We start from the raw sequence: 17734 nt of genomic DNA on the forward strand, positions 1-17734 counted from the left end.
GAAAAAGCAAAGGATACAATTAGTAAATCATTTATTCTGTTTTGGGATTGTTCTTGTGAAGCAAATTTTTTTTTAAAAAAAGGTCAACAAAGTGAATCAGCAGTAGATGTTTCTTGATGAACGTTGACTCAATATATAATTGACAAATACATAGAGCAGAGCCAATTACATAATTACAATGCCATTATGTAATTTATTTGTCGTTGCAGAACATTCAGTCTGGTTATCTAAGTCTACTTTAGATGATGCAAAATTTCCAGACATTTGACTGCATAAAAGATGTGTAATATTATTGTAACTACTGCCAATTAGGTCATATTCTAATTTTCTTAATGTTCATCTCTGATATGTTCCTGATCAGGGTCATTGCTAACATTTGAACATTTTACTGCTTAAACCAATTAGCAAACAGTTAGACTCTGTGTGTGTCTGCAGTGTTTTTTAAACATTTATGTACATGTAATTTGGTATTATATATAATATTCATAACCACATGATAAGCAGAAATGTACCCAATAATTTTCTATAAAATTTTTTCAAAGCCCATTTATTTCCATGACATACTCAGGATAAGTTTCTGGCACTTTGGCAAATAGAAAAAAAAGGAATAATAAAGACAGAGAGAAAGACCACTGGAGAGATATCAGCTACCCACCCATGGTAACCAAGTGTGGCATTTCTTCTTTTTATATTTTGATCTATGAAGAGCAAATTTTTGTCATTTTTACTCCTTGTGGATATTACCTGAGATCAGATAATATAATTTCAGCTCATAAAGCCCAACCATTTCTATACATACCTTGGAAAGCAATAACAAACTTGGTTAATTTATATTTGGTTGTTTAAAATTCCAATTTTCATAAATGCTCTGTGATGTACTCAAGACGATTTGATTGTGTGATTTTTAACTTCCTTCAAGACTCAGTCTGTTCCCTGTCATGTGGCTCAGAGATCTACGCAGGGCAAGATAGAAGCCTTGCCATGAAAGTGAACCCTCTTACTCCTTCAAAGGAATCAGACATTGCTTTAGAGAAGACTCCAGGCATCTGTCCTGGTTGAGCTCAAATGAGCCAAGTAGGAAGAAACGTTTTTCCATCCTCCAGGTGAAAGTTATACAATATACTGATATATTGTCGTTGTTCAGTCATGGAAAAATGAGAGTCTACCAATTGTTTGCTCTTTCCCTGTCTTAGTTTGCTGCCCTTGTCCCAAATCAATGTTTTGGTTCATCTCTGTGGCTATTAGGCTAATCTTCTAGGACTGAGAAGTCCTCTAACACACTGGCAGAAGCACCCCAGACTGTAGAAATGTGGGTTCCTTGATGACCCTGAATTTAGTTTCAAACTCTAAACAACAATGCTAAGGCTGCAAAATCATACTGTTCTTTTAAATAGTGTTTTCAGCTCATTTTGAAGATTGACCTGGAAAACCCATCGATGTAGAATATTTATGTTCATTTAATGTTTGCTGTGGTTCATTGCATCAAAAATGACAGAAATTAATTTTCAGATTAATCTTTACCTTCCATTTAAAAGGTTATTTTGGGCTACTCAAATACAATCGATTTTACATTAGAATTTCCAAAAGTTGTTGTTTTCCCTAAGTTCTCTCCCAACTCAAATCATCAGTTTGTAAATGATAAAAATGTAATAGGCTTGTCCTTTCTTTGTTCTTTTCTGTAGAGCAGTTCATCTGTTTTGTAAAGGATATAATTATGTCTATAAGTTGAGAACTATCATCTCTTACTGCCTCCTTTTAACATGATCTACTTTATATGTCTACAAGCCAATTTATATATAGTAGCATAGAGTACAAATTGAATATTATAATTTATGGTGTTGTAATTTTTCTCATGGTACCTTAAGTTTCAGTAACATATTAATGGTCCTCTGTAAGCCTAAAGAATGTTCTCACATGACCATTTATTAAGTAGTTAGTCCCAAACCATGTAATAGTAGCCCGTCATTTCATACCTGACAGATGTTTCTGTGTTTCCCTCAAATTTTTAAAAGGTCTTGTGATTTGAGTGAGTGGGAATATCTAACTTGGGATTTAAGTCATTCCTTATGCCCAGTGATCCTAAAGGTATAGGCAAGAGGGATTATTATTATTATTATTAATATTATTTTGAGTTAGAGTCTCACTCTGTCACCCAGGCTGGAGTACAGTGGCACGCTCACAGCCACCCTAGCGATGACCTGCTGGGCTTAGGCGATCCTTCCACCTCAGCCTTCCAAGTAGCCAGAACTACAGGCACACACTACCATGCCCGGCTAATTTTTGATTTATTGTAGAGATGAGGTCTCACCAAGTTGCCTGGGCTGGTCTCAAGCCCGCAGGCTCAGGCAGAGGGACTATTAATAATTTAGGGGCTAATATTTATACTCTCACTTGTTTGAATGCAGAACTAGTCCATTTTGTGTTGAAGCTGGGTAATTTATAAAGCAAAGAGATTTATTTTGGTTCATGATTCTGCATGGCAATGGTATCTCCTGAGTTTCTGGTGAGACATCAGGAAGTTATAATTATGTCAGAAGGCAGAGAGGGAGCAGTTGTGTCAGATAATGAGATCGGAAGTTAGAGAAGGGAGTTGGCGCCAGTCTCTTTTAAACGATCTGTTCTCTTGTGAGCTACTAGAGAGAAAACTCACTCATTATTATAAGAACAGCACCAAGCTGTCCAAGGGATCCACCCCATGACTCAATCACCTCCCACTAAGCCCCACCTCCAACATTGGGGATCACATTTCAACATGAGGTTTGGAGAGGACAACCATCCAAACTGTATTTAATGTCAATCATTCTTTTATCTCTGGTCCCTGAGATATACATATACAACTCATGTGTGTATGTGTTTTAAAGTAATTTTCACATAATTTCCCAGGAAATGAATCTTAAATCTCCAAAGAATAATTTGTAGAAGTCAGACAAACTATGATTCAAAAGTAAATCTACCAAAGCTATGCCCATTTATTTGGGTATTGTGACTGCTTTCACGCTACAAGGGAAGATTTGAGTACTTTCAACAGATACTGTATGGTCCACAAAGCATTTACCTGACCCTTTACAGAAAAAAAGATGACCCGGGGTTGTCATGGCACCCCATGCCTTTTTGGTGACTTGTAGTAATACAGATTCCCATATTCATTTTCTTTTCCTTAGTTCAAGGTTCTTATTCCCATTTGCTTCTTAGGGAGTTAGGAAAATTTTGTTTTATGTTGCAAGTGCTCTCATAGCAATAATTTTGCTGGAAATACAGCTTAGTGAAATTTTCCTGCAGAACTAAAGACTCAAAATCACATCATACTTAACCAAAAAAAAAAAAAGAGTATGAATTGAGTTGGTAGAAAGTGGAATTTAAAAGATTTCTAGCACATTGAGTGTTTTACAAATTTGATCCTTATATGTAAAATCATGTAAATGATATTTTTCACTAGCATTTGCTCACATTTATTAAGTTAATCTGCGGCTGTTACTTACTAAGCTAAGAAATGAGACGAGCCCTTTGGTTCTGAATCACTCACAATATCCTGAAGTAATTTACATCAATTGAATTTTCATTAATCATTTTAGGAAATAATATGCTTCATTATATGGCATTATATGACAATGACTTATCAATAGCTCAGGGAACAGGCAAACAGCCAACTCTTTTATGTAAGAAAGCTATTTCACAATCCCCACGCTTTTCTGAGCATTACATATTTCATTTCTTTGAAAACAGAGGGCCTTGAGTAAACTCCTTCCTTTACTTTTCTTACATATTTAGAAATCCAAGAAGGGCCCTTCTCTTAGTCTATTTCTGTCACAGGAAAACTGTTCATTCCAAAATATCTGCCTTAAAGAAAGCTGGTGACCCAGATATTGAAAGAATCATAGTTATTCATGACCTTTGTGTTTCAGTTTGACCTTCAACATCTGTTACAAAAAGTCACAAATGAGATATTGAGTAGAAAACCCATTATCAACTTACTATTAGAAATACCTAAACTTATATTGACTTTAAATAATATACTGTTTACTTTAAACTACTTCAGCAATCAATATAATATAGCCACTAGGATACACTATAGAACTCAGAACAAAAGATAAAAATCATCTACCAGCTCCTATGGCTGAGTGTAGGGAGACTTTACTGAAATTGGAGAGGGAAAATATCACAAAATGTAGAGTTAGGTTTCATATTCCCCTGCCCATCTTCTTGATTCCTCAGTTTGAAGACAGTCACTGATGAACTTAAATACCTTATAAATGAATAGACCAAAGTCAATAGCTAATTTACTGCCCCCAAATAAACAGCATAATTTAGGGAAAATGAACCCTATGACCCAAACTCAGTTTAAGGAAATGATTTGCTAACTTTGAAGCTTCACAGGAGTAGCCCATTCAGGAATTCATTTTCCCAGTAAACTTTCACTGAGGAATGGAAGAATCAGAGAAGAATTAAATGCAATGCTATCCTCCAGGAGTGAGCTTTGTATTTGGAGAGAGGAGCCAAGTGTACATATACAGCCTATGATAAATCTAGGCAGGTGATAAGCCCTAGGGATGGAAAAAAGGAAAAGCCAAGAATGATCAAGGAAAGCTTCATGGAAACATGGGATGTTGATATGGGAAATATGAAGGATGAGAGAATCTTTGCAGCTAGGGAGGAGGGGGTAGGGGGCCTGTCTGACTGAAACTGGCCTAAACATAAACAGAGTGAAGGAATGCAAGACAAAGAGATGAAGGAGTAACACTGAGTGTGAAAAACTGAAATACGCAGGGAAGCATTACTAAGTATCCAGCAGAATCTCAGTTCTTGGGCACAGCTGAATTAGACAGGCCTCCTTGCTCCTTTCTTATTCTGTATACACATGCGCAGCCTTTCCTCAGAGCATCTAGCCCTACACACTTGGGTGATCTGTTGTGCTTCTAAGAAAAAAAAAAAAATCATCCACTATATCAGACATTTTTGTAAGTTACCAGGTTACAGCAAAGCCTCACTCCCTGAAAACAAAAACTGCACTGGCTAGGTCTCCACAATGGTAGTGATGGTAATTTTTAAAGTTTTATAAAACTCCAGTTACTGAAAAATTCCCTGTGACTCCAGAAAATCATCTACTTGCTAAAGCTTTGCCAATGGATGCCCAAATCAAGGTTACCGCTGTCAGTTATTGCAGCCCTTTAAGTTACTTGACCTAAAAAGACAGTTCCCACAGGATTTGTGATCGAAATTTATATTTCAAAAGACAAGCTGAACAAGACCAAGTCTCAAAGAATGGAAATTTAAAATGAGCAGAACTTATTTTCTCAAACATCAAGCTGGTCCTGTCAAGTCCTCTCTTCATCCCTCCCATTTGTCTTCTTTACATACCTTTCGGTAAATTCCTTTTTGTAATTTAGAATCAGATAATGTAAACTTTTAGTTGTTTAGTCACTCTGCTTATTTCAGATGATGTCTGTGATTAGTGAATGGCTGCATTATTCCTCAGGACAAATAAAATTAAGGAAGATAAGGACAAAGATTGACTATTACTGGAGTGTTGAAGGAGAACCTAAAAAGTAGAGATACTGTAAGGGTACAGCAGGCATTGTGAAAGGAAAACGTCCTACTAGGTTTTTCAGGCATAAGCATTATCTGGGATGTCTTTTCTAGTTTACCTAGAAGAGAAATTTGTATTCTGGGTTGTCAAAAGTTTCCAGGACTAAAGGGATATAAGCAGCTCAAGAGCAACATGGAGGATTAGATTAATGGAAGGCTATTGCATACAGGACATCTATGTCTCCAATAGTTTAGACTACAAGCCATTAGCCAAACACGAGAGCATGTAGGATTTGGAGGACAGAGTTATAAGTATTTTAGTTTACACAGTCAAGATTATAGGCTACCTTCCTAACTTCTAATTTAAAAGCACTGAAAAAGGAGCTGTGAACATTTCATTTTTAAAACCTGACAAAATGGTGCTATTGACTCCTTAATGCAAAGACTATAGAACAATATTTTTTAGGTAAACATATTAAGTCTGGCCTGGCCATACATGTAAATACAGAAAATGTTTATAGAGAATTCATCCAAATCATGCCCGTTTGCTTTTGGTTGAGCTACCGTATTCTTCAATGATGGTGACTGATAAACGAGTTCCCAACTTTCTACCGACGGGATGTCACAGTCGTTGGTTCTCTCAGCTGCCCGAGGCCCGAGGCAGACAACATGAGAGTTCGCTGTGACTTCTTGGATTCAGGTGGTCAACTCAATTAAATGATTAGACATGCTCATATATATATATTTTTGGTGTTTGCCAGGAACTTGAAAAATAAGTGACATTAGCAAAAAGGGGTGTTGGAAGGCTAATTGTAGGAATTGACCTTAGTGAAGGTCAATGTTACTTTGTGTAAGTTCACTCAGACATGTCAGAACATGCCAAAAGCCTATACCTTGCTGCTGGGAAATTTTTTAAAAATTTGCATGTACAATATGATAATAAATCATCTAAGAACCTAAAACTTTTGCATTCTGTGATTTGAAATGTTACCACATGTCTACAGTCATACCACCCTGAATGCACCGGATCTTTTCTGAAATGTTATCACAATTCAAGAGACACGATAGATAATTTTTCTTATCTGAAATATGCAGTTTAATCATTTCTTCAGTGTGTCCCCATTCTCTCAGATAAAAATTTTACTTTGAGTTTCATAGTAATGCAGTTTTGTTTTGTTTTGTTTTGTTTTTGCCCTGAAAGTTGGTGAGCTGGGCCCCCAAGGGATGTTGCAGTTCCCAGAGCTACACTGCCAGCCCAAGATTCATGTGGTGGTCAGGGACATGATAGTATCTGAATATGGAAATGCAGTGGCTCAGGGATGCCAGCAGTTGCAGAGCCCTCAAGAAGTGTTACAGCTCTCTTAGTTGGGGGTTCGAGCTGAGTCCTGTGCAGTGTTTACAGCCCTTTCAGTCGGTGGACCGGCAAGCCAGGCTCTGAGAAGTGTTCACAGATCTGCTGATTGGGCAGTGGGCTGGCAAGCCAGACTACCGAGAAGTGTTACAGCTCTGTCGGTTTGGTGGGCCTGCAAGCAGGTCCCCAAGGAGTATTGAAGTGCTCTTCAGCTCAGTGGGTCCAATTCTTCCAGTTTGGTGTGTGCAGCTCTTCTAGTTCGGCAGTTCCAGGGTCTTGTCTCATGCCCAGGAAGCATGAGGGACGTGTACAACCTGAGAGTAAGTAGAAAACAAAAATTTTATTTTTTGAGTCGGAGTCTCACTCCGTCACCCAGGCTGGAGAGCAGCGTTAAGTAAAAATTTATTAGGAGATAGGAAAACCCCCAGCAGTGGAAGGTGTCCTGAAAGATAGTTGGGGGCTAGAGACCTAAAGCAGGGGTTTATATAGTCTTAGACATGTGCTAATTGGGTGGCAGTAGCACCAATCAGAGAGAAGCACCATGACGTGGAATTGCAATGCACCAATCAGGAGGGGTTTGGAAAAGGCCAATAAAGAGAAAGTGGACAACAGGGGCAGTCCACGAACCTGGAAATAGGTGTTCTCGTTCCAATGCACGGGGTCTGCAGCAGAAGTTTTTACTGGGGACCCACCCTAATCTATCTGCCTATCCGGTGTCTTCCTTTCTCCTCTCTCATTCTTCCCCCCTCTGGAGTGGTGAGCCTAACAGCCATTAGGGAGTAGGGACGTTGACCAGTCTGGCTACTTCCTGCTGATCATGGGTATCATAAGAGAATGGCATCGAGAGAACCTACAGAGGATAAAGGTCCCCAGAAAAAGGATGTTTCCATTTGTGGTTCCAACTTCATTACCATCTGGAGCTTGATGGCCTCTAGGCGAGAAGAAACAAATTTTACAAGAAGGTTAATAATGCACAAACCAAATATCAGTAATATAAAAAGGAGCTATCAAAGGGAAATAATCCACATCCATATGTTAGAGATCCCTAGAGAAGACAGAAAGGATTGCAGCCAGCTAGGTCCCAAGCCTGCCTGTTCTCTTAAAGTATTAATGATTTTGATTTTTTTTTTATGTCCTTCAGGTTTTATTCTACCTGGGAATAAGTGTTAATCCAGAAACAAGTTTCATTTAAGAATGCACATGTTACTTCACGTTCTGCTGTGAGCATATCCAGCTGGACCACAGTAGATAGTGAGTTAAGAGACATTTGTTGATACTTGATAGAGGCTACTGTGACTTTCCATCTTTGCTGTGCCATAAGGGTGAGATTTAATATGAATTTTTCTAACAGGAGTATCCCAGCAAACCAAAGAAACCTCTGGCAATGGAGTGTCCTAGTCGAGGTCTCTGTAAGACTGGGTGGTCAAAGGCATGTCTTCCTAGATTAGGTATATTAAAGTTAGGCATGTTAGGCTAGAGGGAAGCCCCAAATCTTTACCATTACATTATTGCTGTAGGGATTACTCCAGGAAAGATCCTAAATTTAGAATATTCCCAGAGGAAGCCATTTGGGCCCGACTGAGGATCATTACCTTAGGAACAGCAGCCACCATTGTGCAAGCACCTTTCCATCAGCAGGGTAAAACCAAGTTTAATCCATTACCACATAAAAAGTAATACCCAGTTCCAATTAAGGAAGGAAGGATCCCCTGAGCCCAGCAGGCAGAGGTTGTGGTGGCTGTGAGTGTGTCACTGCACTCCAGCCTGAGTCACAGAGTACTACTCCTACTCAAAAAAAAAAAAAAAAAAAAGGAAGGTTTCCCAATGGTTCCAAATGGGAAGAATTTCCCAGGGACTGTTGTTTCCTTTGGTTCAACAGGGTAACAGGAACAATTATGAGGAAAATCTTCTTTGGATAACTCTAGCCGCCCCAGTTTGGTGTTCTCCCAAGGCACCCTTCCATTATTTGTTTGGGTTCTGCAGGCATGATGAATAGAGTTAAATGAACAGATTGTGCTCCAGAAAAGTTTAAAGAGAATATTTCCAGGGCAGATGTCATAATGTGGAGAGTTACATATACCTCAGGTTACAATTCTACTGTGTTGACAAATTAGAACAAGGTAGCCAAAGTGGCTGGTGACATGATGACAGGTGTCAGTGCAATTCACCAGTCCTGAGAATTTGATGTATTCATGTTTGCATATTCTGACCAGTGTATTCGATGTTTTTCAATTATGGCTTTATGCCATCCAGTTTTGTTAGGACTTCATTGGAGACTAGAGGCCATGGTTCCTATGCCCCGGGTGATGTCTTATTTTGGTGTAACACAGTTATATTACAATACTCAAGAGAAAGCCATTCCATCCACAATAGCAGGGATAAGCATTTCCCCACATCTCTATCACTTCTCCAACCTTAAATGAGGTCTTTTTGCCTCAGGTGGTTTTCTGGTTGTGTTTCATTTCTCCTTTTAGGGCAGTGAATTCATACCAGGAACCACTGAGATTTCCCATCTGCTTGAGACAATGGTAGAGCTATCAGGGGAAAGTTAGAGAAGGCCCCTCCTGTGGGCATTTCCACCAGTTTGCACAACTCTCCTGTTAAGTCAAGTACATAATGGAAAGAGTTAGAGGGTGTTTATAAGAAGCTAGGGTTAGTGATGACAGAATTAGTAAGTAAAATAGACTGATCATTCTGCTTATTCCCATGAGAGAAATTTTGTAGGAGGAGTAAAAGGTATGACTGTCTAAGGAAGTAGATAATCCCATGGATGTTCAGGGTTAAGGGGTCCTTGACAGAGGTGTTTAACAGTACAAATCAATGTAAAGGCAGCAAATATAGGTAAAACTATAAGGAGACTATCCATGGAAGGTTTAATTATTAACATGTATCTTTTACAATCTTTAGCTTGAGGTCTCCAATTTCTTCACAATGGATTTTTGAGTGCTTTTCTGGGTCAGCAGTCACCAGAGGCAACTTCTGGACTGCAGGCTTTCACTCTAGTATGATGGATTCAAGAGTCAATTCCAGTGACCTTTACTGCTGAAGGAGTGGAGAAAAGAACAGTGTAGGGTCCTTCCCATTCTGGACCCCAAGTCTTCACCAGTACCAAGTTTCCTGGATTGAATAGGGGTGGCTCTAGTTCTCAGGGTAGGGTGTCTGTTAGTTGTCTTAATTCTTTTTGAAAGTAGTTTAAGGAAGTAACATGCTTAGTCAAGTCTAAGATCTCTTGATCTAGTAAAAGGTAGGTGGTTAAGAAAGACTGCCCAAATACCATTTCAAGGGGCCTTAACCCCGGTTTTGATGGCATGTTCCTAATATATCATAGGGTGATGGGAAGAAGAGTGGACCAGGGGAGATGAGTCTCCTGTGACAGCTTTTTGAGGTGTCTTTTGATGATGTCATTCATTTTTTTCTACCTTTCCTGAAGATTGTGGTCTCCAAGCACAATGTAAGTAATATTGTATACTTAATGCCTTTGAGACCCCCTTAGTGATGGCCACTTTGAATGTGGGGTCATTGTTGTTCTGGAGGTATTTAGGCAGTCCAAAATGAGGAATTATATAATTGAACAGTGCTTTTATCAACTTGGAGGCTTTCTCTGTCTGGCATGGAAATGCTTTTATCCAGTTGGTGAAGGTATCTACCCATACTGGAAGATACCGGATGCCCTTTATTTCTGCCATATATGTCTATCTGCCAATCTTCCCCTGGGTAATTTCCAATTCTTTGTGATTTGGGGCGGGAAAGGAAGAATTTGCCTATTGAGGGGGTGATTTGTAAGGCAAATCTCATAAGCATGAACAACTTATTTGAGGATTTTTACTACTTATTTGACAACTTATTTTTACTACTTATTTGACAACTTATTTTAACAACTTATTTTAACAACTTATTTGAGGATTTGCCTATTGATGGGGGGGATTTGTAAGGCAAATCTCATAAGCATTAACAACTTACTTGTAGATTTTTACCTGAAAATAGCCTTTGGTTTAATTGGAAAGTTTTGTCTCTTCCAAGGTGAAAAGCTTGATGGAGGGTTTTAAGAAACTTCCATTGGCAGGAGGTCAGCAAATGGAGTTTTTCGTCCTCCTGTTGTAGCCATCCTGAAGACTGAAATCTATATCCCTGTGAAGTAGCCCATTATATCTCTGCAGGGGAATATTGGGGTTTTATTTCTCTCATGAGCCCTCTGAAATTAGAGGGATCTCAAGTGGGTCAGAAATCTGGGTTCTCCTTACTGCTGACTTGGCTGTTTGATCTGCTAGTCTATCTCCTTCAGCTATTTCATCTGCTCCCTTCTGGAGGCCTTTACAATGTATTATTGCCACTTCCCAAGGAAGGAAAACCAAGGACAATAGTTTGTCAATTTCCTGATAGTATTTAATAGGAGATCCATTAGCTATGAGAAAATATCTCTCTTTCCAAATAGCAGTGTGGTCATAAAGGACCAAGAAGGCATATTTAGAATCAGTATAAATGTTCACTGATACTTCTTTACTCAATCTAAGTGCCTTTATAAGGGCTATTAATTCAGTTAGCTGAGCATTTGTGTTCAAGGAAAAAGGTATGCTTTCACCAATGTCATTGAGAGTAACTACGCATACCCTGCCTTATGGATCCCTTGCTCTACAAAACATCTTCTATCAGAAAGATAATTCAGCCTGGGTTTTCTAAGGAAGTTTAAGTCTTCTCTGGCTGCATACGTTCATATGAACACCTGTTCACAATCATGTTTGAATTCCCCAATGTCGTCAGGGAGAAAGGTGACTGGGTTTAGAAAGGAATATGTTTTTAACTGAACTGCAGAACCTTCTAATAATATGGCCTGATGTTTAAGCAGGTGATTATCAGTTAACCAGAGGCTCCCTTTAGTGGATAGCCATCCTGCCACATTGGGTGGGGTATAAACAGTTAGGGCTTTTCCCACTTTTCCTATGCGTGTAGGCAGTCCAGTCATCCCTTAGTCACCAAATCAAGTTCCTTCTTTAAGTAGCCTACAAGTTGTTGGGTCAGGCACCGGGTCTGGGTTCCCAGGGCCATTCCTTTTCTTTCAGATATATTAAGATTAAATGTCTTTCCTATGGGAAGACTAGGAGCCAGTGCTGCAATCAAGATTTGTTTTAATTGGTCATAGGCTTTCTCAGTCTCTGGTTTCCAGATGAGACAGTGAGTTCCAGCTGCTTGGGTCTCTTTCACTAGATGGTATAAGGAACAAGCTATTTCACCATGCCCAGGAATCCATAACCTGCAGAATCCTGTAATGCCCAAGAATCCCCTCGATTGTTTGAGAGACTTCAGGAGAGGAAAGTAGGCGATTCTTTCTTCACCTAGTGTCCTGATCTCTTCTGATAAGACTAGGCCTAGGTATTTCACAGAGGTTTGACAGAGCTGAGCCATGGATTTTGAAACTTTATATCCTCTGTCAGCCAGGAAATTAAGAAGAGTCATACTATCTTCCTGAAAGATTCTTTCAGTTGGGGCACACAGAAGGATGTCATCTACGTATTGTAGAACTTTAACCTAGAGGGATGAAATCTGAGAGAAATCCCATGACAATGCCTGCCTTATTAAATGGGGACTGTCTTGGAATCCCTGGGACAGTACTGTCCAGCTCATTTGGGTGATTTGGTTGGAAGGATCTTCAAATGCAAATAGATATAGGGAGTCAGAGTATACTGGAGTGCAAAAGAAGGCATTCTTTAGGTCCAGAACTGTGAACCATTTGGCTCCCTCAAGTATTTGAGTTAATAAAGTATAAGGATTGGGAACCACTGGGTGAATTGAAACAGTAGCATTATTAACTAGGCAGAGGTTCTGGACTCATCTCCATTCCCCATTGAGTTTTTGTACTCCCAATATTGGAGTGCTACAAGGACTGATGCAGGGTTTAAGGAGGCACTGCATCTTCAGATTTTAATAATGATAACGTCTAGCTCCTTTCTAGCTGATTTTAGGGGATATTATTTTTGTTTAGGGAAGGAAATGGGGTCCTTAAGGTGGATACAAATGGGTGTGGCTGTTGTAGCCCAGCCAATTTTTCCCTGAATTGCCCAAACTTCTGGATTGATATCAGTTTCCACTGAGGAAGGCAGAGAAACTGTCTGGGAGCCATAAAGATGATGGCACCCATACAAGTCAAAATATCCCTACCTAGCAGAGGACTCGGATGCTCAGGCACAATTAGAAAGGCATGGGTAAACAAGAGGTCTCCCCAGCTACAACTAAGGGGTTGGGAAAAGTGTTGGGTTAAAAGCTGTCCTGAGAGGCCCCTTACAGTCATGCTAAGGGAGGAAAGGGAACCCGGACTGGAGAGGAGAACAGGCAGCAAAGTGCCAGTATCTAGGAGGGAGTTTATCTTCCTCTCTTCAACCTCCAGAATGACCCAGGGCTGGATGTTAATGGTGGTCTGGGCAACTGGAGGCACGGAGAAGAGCCCTGGGACCTGTCAGTCCTGCTGGACCATTTGTAAAGTCAACTCTGGACCCGATGGCCTGAGCCTCTGGGGACAGTCTGACTTCCAGTGGTTTCTCTCACAGATTGGACATGGTTCCAGTGGTTTGGGCTTTCTCCTGTTGGTAGGACAGTCCCTCCCAAAGTGCTCTGGCTTGCCACATCTGTAGCAGGTAGCAGGTGCACCTTAAGGATCCTGGGGTTTACAAGCCTGTAAGGCAACCACTAGAAATTTTGCCTTTGTCTTGTGTCTCCTCTTTTTCCTAAGCCTCCTTCCAATCCATTATAACAGACCAAGGTGGCCACTTTTAGAAGGTTGTTAATGGTACTATCTGGTCCTGTGGCCTGCTTCTGCAACTTCCTCCTGATACCCAGAGCTGCTTGAGTAATAAACATCTTTTAGGATTAGTAGCCCTTTGACTCAGGATCTAGGGAGGTGTGATTCCAGAAAAGCTGGAATTCTCATCTGCTCCCTAATCTATCATGGATACCTTAGAGTAGTTAAGAGGTTTAGTTCTCATCCTTCTTAAGCCTTCCAGTATGCACATCAGAAAATGTTTCCTCCTCCATTCTCCCCGGTCGCCATCATGGTCTCATTTAGGGTCTTCCAATGGTACTGCTGATTTTCCAATTAGAGAAGTCTCTTGAACCTCTCTGACACTATATGAAATACAAAGCTCATTCCTAAACTTCTCTGCCACTTGCAGGGCCACTTGTTTCTCAGTGGTTGTCAGGGATTGGCTTAAGAGTAACATAAAATTCTTCCAGGAGAACTCAAATACTTGGGTTAAATTCTGAATAGCATCTATTTACTCATCAGGGTCATCTGAGAACCTGCCAAGATTTCCCTTAATTTGTTTCGGGTCCCCTAGGGAAAAGGGTACCTGTATCTTACTGGACCATATTCACCCAGCTTGTTCCAGTTTGGGAGCTTGTCTAGGACAAGAGCTTTTAGGGTGGGGCAGGTTTGAAGTATGGGAAGGATCTAGATAAGGGGGGAAGGATGAACCAGGAGTGGCCTCAGGGGCCGATGTGTCCCCCAGTGGTACCCCTGGAGTTGGTATCCCTGATCCATTGGGATCCTCTTTTGAAATGACAGCTAGGAGGGCTGAATTAATCTTACAGCGTTGACAAAGATCTGTATTTTCCCACAAAGCAGAGAAGAACTGTATATGGAACCTCAGACAATTTGCCCTGGTGTTTATGGAAACTGTCTAACTGTAAGATGATATTATAATTGATATTTCCCTCTGGAGGCCAGGTCTCTCTATCCTGCACCTTATAATTTGGCCATGCTTAGGTGCAAAAGAATTTAAGTCACTTTTTCTTCAGGGTCTGAGAATCAAAGGAGTCCCAGTGTCTCAGGATGCACTTGAGTGGAACGCACACTGCAGATGGCTTATTATCCATCTAAAAAGAGGGAGGTGAAAGAAAGGCATCCCTTAGCTTTCCCTTCTCCAACTAACGCACATGAATAAGGATCAAAGAAAGAAGAGCATTCCCTCACTTTCCTGTCCTTATATGCTCATGGCATTCCCCATGGATGCAAGCATGACCTCCATCCATGTGTAGAGGAAGGGATCTGGTTAGCAGGATTAGCCATGCTTACCTATGCAGTGCCCCAGCCCTTCGCTGTCGACTGTGCCTCTGAATTCCTCAACCTAGCATTCTCCCTCATCCAGACTAAGTGTTGAAAAAGACCTTGGAGCAATTGTATTTGGGCAAGGGAGTCTAACAAGGGTGGAGGGGGAGGAGGTGTTCTTGGGACCTTCTGTGAACCTCTTGCCAGGAGGTCCATGTATTGAGCCAAGTTGCAACATCCATATTAATGGGATAAACTACTTTCCAAACAAAGTCCTCTTTCCCTGGTAAAGAACCATTCAAGTTGGAGACATAAAAGTGCCTGAGGAAGGTATACAGGTCCATCGAGACAGTCCCTAACAGTCTCAGAAAAACTGAAACCAGCAGTCAGCACAGCACCTTTCTTACTGCTTCCCTATTATGAGCAGAATTTTTCAAATGGGGCAGGACATTGAGCTTGTGTAAGCTGATTCTAATAGGGCTAACAAATAAGCTGTCTGAGTTCCTGGGTCATAGACCCAACAAGGCACCTCAAAGAGAAGTGTCTGCTTTCATTCAGTTTTTACGGACCCATAGAATTCCTTAAATGTGCTGACCAGACTCCCCATGAAACTATGGAGCCAGATTCTCCTTAAACAAAAAACAGGGAGCTCTAACCTAACAACAAACATCCCAAAAGGAAATTCCTTGCATATAACAGTTTCTCATATTTGTTAGGTTATGCTGACATGGTGGAAAAAAACAAAATCAAAGCCTTCTAACCTTTGCCAGTGAGTTCTTTCATTAAGACAATTCTTAAAATCTACCTCTCTCTGCTTCTCAGAAATGACAGAAACACATTGTCCTGAGGCACATTTCAAATGACCAAGCCAGCTACCTATATTGCCCAGCAATGCCATCTCCCTAGGCTGCAAAAACACCCATGACATTGAGCAAAGTGTCAACAGTAGCCACTAAAATCGCAATCCCAAAGTGAAGAAAATGTGATAGGAAAGACTGAAGAAAATGCATTAGGAAAACCTTAGGACAAGAAGCCTCTGAAATGAAAATAAAGAGATAAGTCTGCTTTAACTCACCCTTCCGACGATCCCAGACAGGCTCCCGAGAAATGATGCAGTTGTTTTGTCCTGCGAGTTAGCGAGCTGGACCCCCAAGGATGTTGCAGTTCCCAGAGCTGCACTGCCAGCCCGGGATTCACGTGGTAGCCAGGGACTCATGGCATCCAGATAGGGCAAAGTGGTGGCATCCAAGAACTCAGGGGTGCCAACAGCTGCAAAAGCCCCAAGAAGTATTACAGCTCTCTTAGTTTGGGGGTTGGTGAGCCAAGCCCAAGAAGTGTTTACAGCCCCATTGGCTTGGCAGGTCAGCAAGTCAAGCCCTGAGTAGTATTCACAGCTCTACTTGTTTAGCAGGCCAGCAAGCCAGGGCCCCAAGAAGTGTTACAGCAAGGCAGGCCCCTAGGGAGTATTGGATCTTTCTTCAGCACACTGGGTTCAGCTTTTCCAGCCACTTCTAGTTTGGCAGCTCTTCTGGTTCTGCAGTTCCGGGTTCTTGTCTCATATCCAGGAAGAATGAGGGACGCAGACAACCAGAGTAAGTAAATAGGAATTTATTAGGAGACAGGAAAGCCCCTGACAGTGGGAGGTGTCTCAAAAGAGGGTGCCATGCCGGCCAGAGGCCAAAAGCAGGGGTTTATAGTCTTAGGAATGTGCTGATTGGGGGGTAGTAGCACCAATCAGAGAGAGGCACCATGATGTGGAATTGCAATGCACCCATCAGGAGGGGGCTGGAAAGGGCTAATAATGAGGAAAGGTGTGAAAAGGGCAGTCCACGGACCTGGAAATAGGTGATCTGATTCCAGTCCGTGGGGCTTGCAGTGGAAGTTTTTGTTGGAAACTTGTCCTAATCTATCTGCCCTAATCTACCTATCTTCTGGTGTCTTACTCCTCTCTCAATACCATTTTATCACAGAATTGAGTGCTTAAATGTTTATCTTCTATAAAATCACTAAAGTTTAAAGGGGACATAAGTAATCATCTAATCCAGTAAATTCACTTTATCAAAGAGAGATAATGGCTTACTTAAGGTCACAGTGGCTGAGAAAGGAATAGACCAAGGTTTCCCAACTCCTAGTCTATTGCGATTACCACCATTCAGGCTGTTTCGGCAAAATACTATACACTGGGTGGCTTATCAACAATTTATTTCTAGTGGAAGTCCAAGACTAAGGCACCTACAGATTTGGAGTCTAGTGAGGACCCGCTTCCACACAAAGGGTGCTTTCTTGCTGTGTCTTCACATGGCAGAAGGGGCAAGGGATCTCACTTGGGCCTTTTTTATAAGGGCACTAATAGCATTCTTCAGTGTAACCCTTGCCAAAGGACTTACCTTCTAAACCTTGTGAGTTAGGATTTCAACATATGAATTTTAGGAGAACACAAACATCCAATTCATAGCACCAGAATTTTTATGAAATTAAGAAAACAACTATTTGTTTAAACTATTTCACAATCATACTTTCCATTACATACTACATAGATCATGGGTGTCCTCATAATTACTTCATTTTTTAAAAAATTCTAAACAAAACTATAATTCCTAATCAAGTTAACACAATTATCTGAACATATGTACAATATACCCTGTCAATATATTACTATAACAAGAGTAAAATATATTCATCATTTGTTTTGGTTATATAAGAGCAAATAAAGACTCATCATTATTATAGCTAATATATGAAACATTGGCAGGAGATCAACATGTGTTGTTAACTTTATTTTCCAGATTTATAGTTTTCATTTGTCAGAGTTCAGGAAGCTAAAT

General features: G+C 40.6%; 1 protein-coding gene across 1 annotated transcript in view; it reads left to right on the forward strand.

The window, feature by feature from the left end:
• LOC103253937 (calcium/calmodulin-dependent protein kinase type IV) overlaps positions 1-2138 on the forward strand; it is a 39002-nt gene extending 36864 nt beyond the window's left edge. Inside the window, exon 7 of the mRNA XM_021709404.1 lies at positions 950-2138. The gene's annotated coding sequence lies outside the window, so the exon portion shown is untranslated. The remainder of the gene's footprint in view (positions 1-949) is intronic.
• The last annotated feature ends 15596 nt before the right edge of the window (positions 2139-17734 follow it).

Source organism: Carlito syrichta, unplaced genomic scaffold (assembly GCF_000164805.1).
Source record: "Carlito syrichta isolate Samal-C Ts95f unplaced genomic scaffold, Tarsius_syrichta-2.0.1 Scaffold68718, whole genome shotgun sequence".
Lineage (NCBI taxonomy): Eukaryota > Metazoa > Chordata > Mammalia > Primates > Tarsiidae > Carlito > Carlito syrichta.